The sequence below is a fragment of the Giraffa tippelskirchi genome, chromosome 5 (genome assembly GCF_054371585.1).
Source record: "Giraffa tippelskirchi isolate mGirTip1 chromosome 5, T2T-mGirTip1v1.2.pri, whole genome shotgun sequence".
NCBI classification, from domain to species: Eukaryota; Metazoa; Chordata; class Mammalia; order Artiodactyla; family Giraffidae; genus Giraffa; species Giraffa tippelskirchi.
In genome coordinates, this window is record NC_137279.1 from 104,195,461 (window position 1) to 104,209,436 (window position 13,976).

The 13,976-nt window shown below is 39.7% G+C and overlaps 1 long non-coding RNA gene across 11 annotated transcripts in view; it reads right to left on the reverse strand.

Moving 5' to 3' along the window:
* Nucleotides 1-13,976, reverse strand: part of LOC145507104 (uncharacterized) — a 228,230-nt gene that overhangs the window by 28,614 nt on the left and 185,640 nt on the right. For 7 of the 11 annotated variants that reach the window (XR_014054575.1, XR_014054572.1, XR_014054573.1 and 4 more), the window contains 3 exons: nt 13,667-13,823; nt 12,462-12,526; nt 315-886 (listed from right to left, as the gene is read on the reverse strand). This is a non-coding gene — a long non-coding RNA (uncharacterized LOC145507104). Of the gene's footprint in view, nt 1-314; nt 887-12,461; nt 12,527-13,666; nt 13,824-13,976 lie in introns of those variants that run through there. The other 4 variants (XR_014054579.1, XR_014054581.1, XR_014054576.1 and 1 more) reach the window with 2 other exon arrangements.

Genomic DNA, 13,976 nt, shown 5'->3' on the forward strand with positions numbered 1-13,976 from the left:
TCTGTCCTTCCCCTACTCTACCCTCAAAACTATTTGATCTCCTAACCCAAATCAATTCTATCTTCATACCCTCTCTTTAAATTATTTGTTCCTCTCAATTCTCACTTCTCTGTTAATAATATCAGCTATATTTTTGTGTGTGGGCATGTGTGTACACTTACTATATGCTATTAGTGTATAAGCACATGAGGTCAGAGACTTAAGTGTCCTATTTATTAGTCTTTCTCCAGTTCCTAGCCTAGTATCTTAGACATAGTGGACATTCCATAAATATTATTAAATAAATGAGGGATTGACTTCTACACACACTTCTGGACTGTTTACATACTTTACTGTTTGGTCCTCACAACCCTATGAAGTAGGTATTACAACCATTTTATGGATGAAGAACTGAGGTATGGAAGTGAAATAATTTGCTTTGATTTATGCAGTGAATAAGAACTACATGTAATGATCTATTTTAAAGGACATTATAACTGTAAAGCATTGTGAGTTGTTATCATTATTATCTTTTGCTCTTGTTTTGAGCCTATTCACCTTCCCAGCCTTCTCCCAATTCACTCATGCTTCAAATGGAGACAGGAGGAAGCACAAATCCAAGAAAAGGAGGGAAAGTAATAATATTAAATGACTGCCAAGGGATCCGAGCAATGGATTCAACAGGCTGTATCAGTCCAACTCACCAGGGTGGCCATTCCCTGACTGGGATCCTGGGCCCACCGCATGCTACTTTACGGTATGAGAGGGGTGATGACACAATTTAGTGTTGGTGTTCTGCCTCATCGAAGACATGGCACTGTCATTATTCATTTTGGAGAACAGCTTGCAGTGCAGAAAGAAATCATGTCAGACAGAAAAGGAGAGTCTTTCAACATAGCATCCCATCCTGAGAGAGAGAGAAAGAGAAAAGAATCAGAACCAGCGGGCAATACTGACTCTGACTCCATCCATCAACATCACCCCACAGGCTGATCCTGAGCTGTCATCCTCTACCCTGTGAAGAAGCAGTAGGAAAGTGATACTTCACACTGTTCCAGTAATTTTCAGTTTACAAAGTTCTTTCATATACATCTTCTCTCATAATCCCCATGATGAATCATGATGAGGGAAGAGTAGCTATAATTATTTTCATTTTACAGTTAAGGATTCTGAGGCTTTTCGAGTTTCAGAGGCCTGGTTAATGAGACAAATGAATTGAGTGCCTTTTCCCAGATATTTTCATGTGTATTATTTTATGAGCTGCTCACAATAAAACTGTCAGGCATTATTGTTATCCCCATTTTACAGATGTGGGAGTTACAGCCTAAAGAAATAAAGTGTCTTGCCTGAAGTGATGCTGTTGGTATAAGGTAGAGTGAGATTTGGAACTCAGGTCTTTTAATTGTCTATGCACAACATTCTTTCCGATAAGCAAATGATATACTGAGAGAGTAAGTCTGGAGTTTTAAGCCTGATGACCTAAAAGAAAGAAGAGAAGAGAGTAGAAAATGAGAAGCTCAGGAAGGATTAGAGAGAAAGAAATAGTACAGGGAAGAGAGAGGTGAATGTATCATTTAAGAATGCAGTGGGATCTCCAAAAGGCATTCTGTATTTTGGATTTAAGCTCTCAAGTGGGGATAGGATGATACCCTCAGGTAAAGCATGAAGGAAGTCAACTGTGTTCTCCTGCCCAGGCCCTGAGTGGTGCATCTCAGAGGACTATCAGTCACAAAAGGATCTCATGGAACATAAGGCCATCAGAACAATTTGCCAAGTCATCACAGAAATACACAAGATGAAATATTCTTAGGGCTGACTGTCCTCACAGCCAAAGAAACTGAAAGGCTGGGGTAATTATACAGTTTACAGTGCCTGTGTTTACCAAATAATTTAGGGTCTAATTCTCCTCTTGCTTCATCTCCCCAGATTTTTTCTTTTTCTTTAAAACCAGCCCAAGAAAAGCCTGCAAGCAGAGACTTTATTTTGTTTTCAGACTTTTTCAACCCCAGGGAAGACAGAGAGAATTTGTTCAGACTCCTTAGGCCCTCAACTATAAGCAAGAAAATAAAACAGCAGGTCTAAATATAATACTGTGTTCAGAGCTAAGCAAAGGCCAACGTGAAAAGCTTTTAAAGTAAAATCTCTCCGTGAACTACAGTGCAAAAACATCCCAGTGGGTAATTCTAAATTCCCCAAAAATATTTGCTTGCAGGCTTGAAATCAAGTCTGAAAATTTGTTGCTTGCACATGTAATGATGGAAGAATGTTTAAGCTACCTGGCTTGTGTGGGTCAAACCTTCTTTGAGCTAAACTTCTCTCACTAAAGGAATGCCAAAGATTCTGCCTTTTCGTTAATTCACTGTCACAGCCCCTGGGAGAAAAAGATGATATCCTGCCCCCATTTTCCAAAGAGGAAATTAAGATGTGGAGCCTGAAACTGCCCAAGGCCACACAGCAAGTCCACAGGAGAGCCAAGGTCAGACCTCCCTTCCCAGTTCACAATTCCAGCCATACTCAGACCAAAGTGCAGCTTTATTCACCCCAGAAAGGGGGATTTAAACTCAGCCTTCACTTGAATATCTCTCCCAGGTCACTTTTATTTATTACTCCTTCTGCTTTCCTCAAATTTACCTGACCAGTAAAGGTTTTATCCACTTTCTGACCATCAGCAACACAGTAGGTGCTGGCCCAGGATGTAGGGGGTTGTTATGGGCTCAGTTTTTTCTCTTTTCCCCGCAATTCATATGTAGAAGTTCTAACCCCAATACCTCAGAATGTGACTATTTGCAGATAGTTTTTAAAGGGGTGATTAAGTTGAAATGGGATCATTAGGGTTGGTCCGAATCCAATATGACTGGTATCCTTATGAAAAGAGATACAGAGAGAGAGGGAAGACATTGTAAAGAAACAGGGAGAAGACAGCAGTCTGTAAATCAAGGAGAGTAGACTCAGAAGACACCAACCCTGCTAATACCTTGACCTCAGACTTCTGGACTCCAGAACTACGAGAAAATAAATTTCTGTCATTTAAGCAGCATGGTATGAAAGCATCAAAAGTTCAAAATCTTTGACGCTGTGGTGCTTTCAAAATGTGGTGCTGGAGAAGACTCTTGAGAGTCTTCTGGACTGCAAGGAAATCAAACCAGTCAATGTTAAAGGAAATAAACCCTGAATATTCATTGGAAGGACTGATGCTGAAGCTAAAGTTCTAATACTTTGGCCACCTGATGTGAAGAACTGACTCAATAGTAAAGACATTGATGCTGGAAAAGATTGAAGGCAGGAGGAGAAGAGGGCGACAGAGGATGAGATGGTTGGATTGCATCACTGATTCAATGGACATGACTTGGGGAAACTCCAGGAGATGATGAGGGACAGGGAAGCCTGGCATGCTGTGGTCCATGGGGTTGTGAAGAGTCAGACATGACTTGGTGACTGAACAACAGTCTCTGGTACATTCTGTAGTAGTCCCAGTTTTGTTGTTCAGTCACCAAGTCATGTCCGACTCTTCACAACCCCATGGACACTGGAGAAGGAGATGGCAACTCATTCCAATATTCCTACCTGGAAAATTCCATGGACAGAGGGGCCTGGTGGGCTATAGTCCATGGGGTTGCAAAGAGTCAAACACACCTGAGTGACTAACACACACAGGAAATACACATGGGATGGAAGCATTGTCCAGATAACCCAGATCAAATGAAATGCAATTTTTCAGTGTTAAGGGGGCCCAATGTCAGTCTTAGGACAGTGAAAATGTAGACTAAATGTGTGAGGAACTTTCCCCTTAAAGTACATTTTAATCTTGGTATAGTAAGGTTAGAAAGGACTTTGACACTGATTTGAAGAGACAAAGAAGTCACAAAGGTGATAGTGGTGTGCATGGAAGTGGTCTCTAAGATTTGACCAAGAAAGCAATCCCAGTCCTCAGACCTTTTCTTCTTCCCTTCCTTCAGAGAATGGTGGCAGAAGTACACAGCTATAAATAAGTTGGTGTCAACTGTAGAAGTGTAGTTATTTGTGGGAGACTTGTTGATTGTATGGCATTAAGAAGCAAGTCACTAGAATGAGCCCATTTCTGATTGACCTTCAGAAGCAAAGGATTTTTTATTTATTTATTTATTTATTTTAATAAATTTATTTATTTTAGTTGGGGGCTAATTACTTTACAATATTGTAATAGTTTTTGCCATACATTGACATGAATCAGCCATGGGTTTACATGTGTTCCCCTTCCTGGACCCCCCACCCACCTCCCTCCCCATCCCATCCCTCTGGGTCATCCCATTGCCCCGGCCCTGAGCCCTTGTCTCATGCATCGAACATGGAATGGTGTTCTGTTTCACATATGATAATATACATGTTTCAATGCTATTCTCCCAGAACGTCCCACCCTCACCTTCTCCCTCAGAGTCCATAAAATTGTTCTATGCATCTGTGTCTCTTATTCTGTCTCGCATATAGGGTTATCGTTACCATCTTTCAAATTCCATATATATGCATTAGTATACTGTATTGTTGTTTTTCTTTCTGGCTTACTTCACTCTGTATAATGGGCTCCAGTTTCATCCATCTCAGTAGAACCGATTCAAATGTATTTTTTTTAATGGCTGAGTAATATTCCATTGTGTATATGTACCATGGCTTCCTTATCCATTCGTCTGCTGATGGACATCTAGGTTGCTTCAATGTCCTGGCTATTGTAAACAGTGCTGCCATGAACATTGGGGTACACGCGTCTCTTTCAATTCTGGTTTCCTCGGTGTATATGCCCAGCAGTGGGATTGCTGGGTCATATGGCAGTTCTATTCCCAGTTTTTTAAGGAATCTCCACACTCTTCTCCATAGTGGCTGTACTAGTTTGCATTCCCACCAACAGTGTAAGAGGGTTCCCTTTTCTCCACACCCTCTCCAGCATTTATTGCTTGTAGTCTTTTGGATAGCAGCCATTCTGACTGGTGTGAAATGATACCTCATTGTGGTTTTGATTTGCATTTCTCTAATAATGAGTGATGTTGAGCATCTTTTCATGTGTTTGTTAGCCATCTGTATGTCTTCTTTGGAGAAATGTCTGTTTAGTTCTTTGGCCCATTTTTTGATTGGGTCGTTTATTTTTCTGGAATTCAGCTGCAGAAGTTGCTTGTATATTTTTGAGATTAATTGTTTGTCTGTTGCTTCATTTGCTATTATTTTCTCCCATTCTGAAGGCTGTCTTTTCACCTTGCTTATAGTTTCCTTTGTTGTGCGCAAAGGATTTTTTAAAATTTATTTTTAATTGAAGGATAATTGCTTTACAGTATTGATTTGGTTTCTACCATACATCAACATGAATTAGCCATAGGTATACATATGTTTCCTCCCTCTAGAACCTCCCTCCCACCTCCTACCCTTTCCCACCCCCTCTAGGTTGTTATGGAGCCCCAGTTTGAGTTCCCTGAGTCATAGAGCAAATTTCCATTGGTTATTTATTTTACATATGGCAGTGTATATGCATCCTTGCTACTCTCTCCTTTCGTCTCACCCTCTCCTTCCTCCCCGCTGCCTGTGTCCATAAGTCTGTTTTCTATGTCTGCATCTCCACTGCTGCCCCGTGAATACATTCATCAGTACTATCTTTCTAGATTCCATATATATGTGTTAATATATATTTGTTTTTCTCTTTCTGCCTTACTCCACTCTGTATAATAGGCTCTAGGTTCATCTACCTCAATAGAGCTGACTCAAATGTATTCCTTTCTATGACTGAGTAGAATTCCATTGTATATATGTACCACAGCTTCTTTATGTATTCATCTGTTGATGGACATCTGGTTTGCTTCCATGTTTTAGCTATTGTAAATAATGCTGCAATGAACACTGGGGTACCTGTGCCTTTTTCAACTTTGGTTTCTTCAGGGTATATGCCTAGAAGTGGTATTGCAGGTTTGTATGGTAGTTTTATTTCTAGTTTTTAAAAAGGAATTTGCATATCGTCTTTCACAGTGACCGTATCAACTTACATTCCCACCAACAGTGGGAACCCAAGAAAAGGGTTTTTATTAATTGGTTGGCTTACAGAAGTGTATTCACCAAAACAAGCTGCCTTTGATTTAAGTGTTTAAAACCAGTTCTGATGGTTCCATAGCTATAGAATCTTTATTAATTGATTAAGTAGGTTATTATGCTTAATCAATTTATTTTGGTGACTCCTTTTCATCCTTGCTATAAACAAATTGGTCTTTTAGGAGGAGTTGTTGTTGCTTAGTCACTCAGTCGTGTCTGACTCTTTGGCAATGCATGGATTGTAGCCCGTCATGCTCCTCTGTCCATTGGATTTTGCAGGCAAGAATACTGGAGTGGGTTGCCACTTCCTTCTCTAGGGCATCTTCCCAATCCAGAATCAAACTCGCAGCTTCTGCTGCATCTCCTGCATTGTAGGCAGATTCTTTACCACTGTGCCACCAGGGTAATCAAAAAGTATTAAGAAAAGGTTAAATTTTTTACAATCATCCTTCAGGTCCTCTCCTAGTCAAGCTTCAAGAAATACATCAAGAATTACTCATATTTTCACTATGGTTGTTGATTCTCCTTAAAGATGAGGTCTTGTTTGCATATATATGAAGTTCAGTTGACTGTTTATCAGCAGGTTTTAGCCTCCTTGTCTTTTTGTTATTTGGGCAGTCACCGTTGGAACAGTGGCTGCACAGAAATACTTAAGATTCTGGAAAATATAAACTGAACAATTGTGTGACAAACAAATATAACTAATATATTATAAGAAGGAACTAATAGGTGCTCTTGAATAATAATTCAAGACTTCAGTTTGACCAACAAAACAATCCTACTGCTTGGGCTTTTGCTCCCTGAGTCTTAGATATCTGGGTTGCCTTTTAGCTTAACCCATATTGTTAGTCCAAGTACAATAGGAAGTATTAGAAATGGTGCAGATTTCCCCTAGTTTGCCAAAATAAAGTCTAAGGCTATACTATTATTTTCCATAATTACTTGGCCAAAGGAATTTTAAAAGGTCAGTTGTGTACCCTGGGCAAGAACTGCATTATTTACTATGGCAGCCAAAGTAAGAAACTCATTTTGATGACTGTCACAGGTTTTTCAGCTTCTCTGAGTAGAACCATTACCCTTAGGAATCTGTTTCACCAATTATTATTCACTTTCTTGGAAAGGATTTGATCCATGCACACACCTTATATGAAACAGTCCCTTGGGGGTGTTGGAGAGTCATATGCCAGAAATGATCTACTGGTATCACAGAACAATTAGTCTTGGCTCTGAGTTGGTATTAAAGATGCTATCACCATAGGAAAAGTAACTCAAGTAGTTTACAAGAGATATAGTTCCTTATTGTTGTTATTTAGGTGCTAAGTCATGTCTGACTCGTTAGTTACCCAATGGACTATAGCCTGCCAGGCTTCTCTGTCCGTGGGATTTCCCAGGCAAGAATATTGGAGTGGGTTGGTATTTCCTTCTCCAGAAAGAACAGTCTTTAATGGAACCTAAATATATTATCTGTAGGTTTCAGTAGGTATTATCATGACAATACTCATAGTTGAATCTCACCAATATTCTGTATCATTTTTTATTGCAAGGACATTTTACTTCATTTACATATTATCTATAAGTTGTGTTACTATTGCAGAATTATTGTAACATCTCTTTACACTGTTTTTCAAATTAGCTGCACAATGCCTGAATGAGCTAAATTACATTTATAGTGATGATTATCTCTAATAAAGCCTACACCTAAGCAAGAATTATTAGTAAGAAATCACAATGGGCTAAGTTAGAAGCTAGTAAAGAGGAACACTGACACCAAAAGGAAAATGAGCAAAAGAATTCACATGACAGTTTGGACATCAGAGCTTCAAGTATCTAGAACAGGGGTTAGCCGATAGGACCTGTGGGCCAAATATAGCTCACTATTGTGTTTATAAATAAAGTTTGAATGCTGTGTAGCCATGTTCATTTTGTTTATGTATAGTCTATGACTGCTGTTTCACTATAATAACAGAGTTGAGAAGTTTTGGTAGAGATTTTATGGACTCAAAAGCCTGAAATACTAGGTTTTTGGTTGTTTATAGGAAAATGTTGCTATTCCAGTGGCCCTGGGTGGAAGCTGTATACTTAGTGAAGTCATCGACTTGTTCTAGATACACTGTGTTAGTAATAGACCTATATGGACCATCTGACTCTGAAGTTTCCCAGTAGAATCCCAATTTAAATTCTCCAGTTCTTCAGACACAAAAGTGTTTGCTCCTCAGGGACAGAGCCATGCCTGCTACACTAGAAGCATGAAATAGATGGTTGTTAATGTGGCTTTAAGTGCCTACTATGCACCAGGCATTGCTCTCAGTATTGTGAAAATACAGGAACAACGTAGAGAGCCTTTTATCCAATCACTGTACAGGACACAGATTTAAAAAAAAAAAAAAACAGCTCCAGTACAAGATAAAGTTTTAAGCATCATAAGAGAGTGACAGATCAAGTGCTGTGATAATTCAGGGAACAGGAAGTATTTGAAATAAGCCTCGAAGAAATGAAGGGAAAGGGGGTTCCTGGCAAATAGACCAGCAAGATGAAAAGGCATAGAGGGGGGACAGCACAGAGTATGTTTGGAGAGAAGTGAGTAATCTTTGTATACTAGTATATAGGATATCCAGTGGAAAGCAAATGAGAAGATCTGGAGGAAAATGATTGAATTTTTCTGGGGTCAGTCTTACAGAGGTACGCTAGAGTTAGTTCACACCAGACAACTGATTATTAAATATACAGGCATTTTTTAAGTTGGTTGTTAAATCTTTGGTAACTTGAAATTGGCCATCATGACAGTATTTATACTACTGAAATCGACAAATGCTACAAATCAGGGCTTATTCTCTCTTTCCTTCCTCTTCCTCTTGTTTCATTCCCCTTCCCTTTCCCTTCTCCCTTCTTTTTTCCCTCATCTCTTCCCTTCTCTTATCTCTTCTTTTTCTCTCTTCTCTTCTCCCAGAGAACCAGTTTATCACAGAATCACTGGATTGATGTAATACCAGATATTAAATTATTCTAGAGTACATAAGAACAGTTGAATTCATCATAACACATTACATTCAGATGTGAGTGCCATGCTTGAACTAGGGCTACTCCCTAGCCTGGCGTTCGCAGGTGAGAAGAGTCCTGGAAACCACAGAGGAAAAGAGCTCCTGAGTTTCCGGGATCTCCAGGACTGTGTACAAGTTATGAATCCTCTTATGGATGAAGGTGACAGAAACTCTGCCCAAGGCCTCAGGAATTGCAGATGGGAGTTGTACAGTCCTGTCAGTGGTAACAGAACAGTTGTGACAGAGAAAAGGGACTTGGAAGTGTCTCATCAAGAGAAAGAATAGTCAGAACAAACAAGGGAATGAGGGAGAGAGGAAGGAAGAAAGGGAAAAGAGCAGGAGGAGAAACTAGTAATGGCAACAATGGAATGAGGATGGGGCAAAAATCCAAGGGGGAGCTCAGAAGATGAGCTTAGACTTGTAGATGAAATATCACGTTTTTGGAAAAGTAAAATGGGTCTATTTTGAATAGTCTTTAATAAGGATTTCACACGGCACTAATTCATGACACAGGTCTAGGCAGGAATTATGTAACAGCACAAACTCCAGATGAGTAGCTCTGTTTTTAATTATTTAAATGAGAAAGTGTGATTGGGAAAATCCAGGAAATATAAGAAACTAATCAACTGTCACCTCTTGTCTGTGGGAGTAGAATTGAATTAACTGAAATTTAATGTCATTGCTTTCTATACTGATATGCTGATTATGTTTCTTTTTCAGTGAAGGTAAATAATAATATCACACATGGTTACTGTGAAAATTTAATGAAATAATGTTCACCAAACTTCCTTAATCATAGAGAATGTTCTACTTCACAAAAAGAGGGAAAAAAATCATTCAGACAAACAAATGCCTGGGTCCCTTTGCAGACCCACTGAATGAGAATGGGGTCGGGGTGTTATTTGTTTAACAAGAGCCTCAGGTGATGCTATCATTGAGAAAATTTGGGAAAAGAGTTAATGTGAAAATGCCTTACAATACAGTGACAAGGACATAATTGGAAAAAAAGAAAGCTGAATAAATGAACTAAGGACCAGGCAATATTCAGCAGATCACAAGTTCCTTGGCTCAATCTTTCTCTTATGTATTCAGGAGAATAGTATTAATACCTATTACCACCCAGACCTTGGGGGAGGATTAGAGTCTGTTACTGGAAATTGCTCTGAGCTCCCTGGGAAGGTAAGTGCTATGTAAACACCAGCTGTTAGGTTTATTGGTTCATTGGAAGTAGGTGGGAAAGGTTGAGAAATATTTGTCTCAGAGAGCTACTCTCTTAGAATTGTGTGCACAGGCTGGAGCTCTAAGAGACCAGGCACTGCTGGGGATATGGGCAGTAGGGAAAGTCAGAGACTGCAATAATGCCCAGCAGCTGAATCTCAAAGCTCCGGGGGCCAGGCAATGAAGGGGGCAGACCCATCCCCGCTCTGGAGAGCAATAGCTCCTATCCCATTGACAAATGCTTATAGAGAATGCTTGGGTTTTCCAGGTGAAATAATCTAGTCCCCAGGAAGAGGATCATTTTTTTATGGCCCGGAACGCCCCACTGACAGTTCTCCCTGAGGAGTCATGAAGAGGGATAAGGCTCAAAGATAGGCATTCCAGGGCCTTTGCCCTTCGCCATCAGCAGCATGTGATGGAGTCAGAAAAACTGAACCCTTGCCTGGGACAGGCCACCCCGGGTTCTGCAAGGGTAGCCCTTTGCTTCAAAGATGGTCTGGAAACATCTGCCGGGGGTGGAAGTCTGCTCTGAACAAGTGCGGATCGCGGCTAAGACAGACATCTATCTCCGTCTCCTTTCCCTTCCCTCCTGTTTCTCCACCTGTTTCTCCACCTTCTTCCAAAATCCAACTAAGAACCTCTGCCTCTGAATGCCTTCCCCCATTTTTCCTGATTCAGTTTCCCTCTCCTTCCTAGATACTGTTCAGTTCTTGGAACATAGCTGAATTTAGTGGCCACCGAACAGTTTAAAAACCATTGATCTAAAATACCTAACTAACCTACTTGATTCCATGGTCTTTTTATGTTTTGAGAATTTCAGCCAAAAACACATTATTATGTTTTTTTTCAATACAAGACTGTTTCACTTTTGATTACTAGCAAATCATATAACTAGTAACAATGTATTTCACTTTCCTATTGTCCTCTGCTAACATGATAAGTTAAAAGTTTGTTCTTAATTATATAACAAGGGGCATGATAGAGGTAAACTCTAAATGCCATAATTAAAAACTAAAATGCTTTAGAACTTGTTGTTTAGTTCAGTCTGATACTATATTGCATGTTACCATAAGCTTCTGTACCAGCCAGGAGATGGAGAATTACTACCGGAAACATGCTGTGGAACAGACAGAATCTGTGACTAAAACGTAATTGGAAGTGTATGTTGGCCTTGGGAAACATCACAAGATGAAAAATTCACTTGGATATCAAGAATTAATAGTAACAGGACATGATTTCCTCTGGGAAACTTATCATAATGGATAATTTTAAAATTTAGGAAGGAATTCTTGTTCACCAGAAGAAACGTTTTACATATTATCTAGATTTTCCCCAGAGGATATAAAAGTAGTACAATAAAATTTCCATTATTCAGAATTTGTGATTATTTGCCTAGGGAATGGTTGAAGGTGTACCATTTCCTTGCTATCATTAAAGTACAATTTGAATACAAACGTTATGTGATGGATACGTCATGTGGAAACATTTACATTATCCTAGAAAATCTTTTGAAGAAATGTTTACATTTAAAAGTTTATTATAAAGTATCTTTATCTCTTCATTATGCAAAGATTTTTAGAAACATAGATAACAAATAATTTTGTGAGCCTTATTACAATTACATTTTAAAAAATTATTTATTTTTAATTGAAGTATAATTGATTTACAATATTGGTTTCATTTCTGCTACAACTGTGTTCTCCTAAAAGCTTCTACAATTTAACCTTATCACTATCAATTTAGCTTTCCTCATATTAGCTTGTCCTTAATGTATTTTCCAGCCTTTCTCACACTTAGATCAGTATCACAGCAAATCTGAAGCTGACAGAAATCAAGTAATGATGGTAATGGTGATGATGCAAATAACCCAGAGAAATGCTGTACCTAACCTAATTATGCTTAAAAATTGTACTAAACCTCTTATTTGCTGATGATCTAATTTCTTTGGGGCCACTATGACTTTATAGGATGACTGATTTATAGGATTAACATAGTAACTCCAAGACTGTGTACAGCCTGAAGTCCCTGTTATTTATAAAGAATTGGTGAGTTCTGTGAGTCCCCATGGGAGAGTTGGTCCAACTCCTGTCATACTGGATGGGAGGCTTGTGATAAAGAGGGTGAAGAAGGAAGGGATGTAGATTTCATCATTGCCCAGAATTAGCTTGAGGAGGGATAACTTACAGCATGCAGTTAACCAGAGGCACCAAGATCAAAGGCTGACTGCCATGTATCCAGGAAGCATAAGACTGTGCAGGGAAGAAAGAGGAAAGCAGATGTTAAAATCAAAGAAATCTGAAAATGTTTTGGTAAATGGCTCTCAATGAGCCACACGGGACATCTTCATAGGAAAAGCTGAGCGGAATCCTGACAGGTTTGGGAGATTAGTTGATTTCTTTTTTTCTCGTCTCTTCCTTTGCTCCTCACTCTTCATCCACTCCCCTCTCCCCGAAGGACCAACAATTAATTGACTAAACCACAAGAGGTCCCTGGGTAGATGTTGACTTTCATCACTTCACCTTCCTCCTCTATCAGTGGGGTTGAAGATGATGGCTGCAATGAAAAACAGGTCTGTCCTAGAGCAGAGAAAGGGAAGTAAATCTATTTCTCCAAGGGAGAGAGAAAAATATGAAGCTAGCATTTACGATCTTGGAGAAGGCAGTGAACCCACTCCAGTACTCTTGCCTGGAAAATCCCATGGATAGAGGAGCCTGGTAGGCTGCAGTCCAAGAGGTCACTAAGAGTTGGACACAACTTAGCAACTTCATTTTCACTTTTCACTTTCCTGCATTGGAGAAGGAAATGGCAACCCACTCCAGTGTTCTTGCCTGGAAAATCCCAGGGACGGGGGAGCCTGATGGGCTGCTGTCTATAGGGTCGTACAGAGTCCGACACAACTGAAGCGACTTAGCAGCAGCAGCAGCAGCATTTACAATCTAACAATAGATCCAGAAAACTTTCATAATCATCTGTGGATCTCTTGTCACCTCTAGCCATCTCTGTTGCAAGCCCTCTCAGAGGTTAACCAGGAGTCCCAGTGTGGAAGCTGATACTCTTCCCTTAGTGTCAACTATTCCTTTCCTCCCTTCTTGCTCTGCTTCTGAAGATGGGGGCAGTGCAAAATAAGGAAGGTTGATTTTGCAGCCACATACACTTGAGTTTGAATGCCCAGCTCTAATATTTGCTACCTATGTGACCTTGCAAGCTATGTAACATCTGATTCTTGGCTTTGACACATCTATCTTGCAGCACTGCTGTGAGGAAAGAAGCAAAGTATAAAATAATGGAGCAATACTGGGAGCATGTAGGTAGACAGACCTTGGGAAGATGACAACTGCTCTAAGGTTTAATTAATTTTCTTGTCAAATGGAGATAACAATAATACTCACATTATATAGGATTCCTGGGTAGATTAAGAGAAAGACAGCATGACACTGTGGTTAAGGGCTCTGTGATCAGTTTGTAGGTTCAAATTCTGGCTACATCCTCAGTGGCTGTGTGACTTTGTGAGAAGTATTTAATCTCTTCTTGCCTGGGCTTCTCAATCTGTAGCAGGGGGGTAGTAATAACACTTAATTTATGGGGTTGTTACATGGATTAAATTAAGTTTTACCCTCAAAGCGCAAGAATAATGCCTGGTACATAGTAGAGTGAAGTCAATCAGTTGTCTGACTTTTTGCAACCCCATGGACTGTAGCC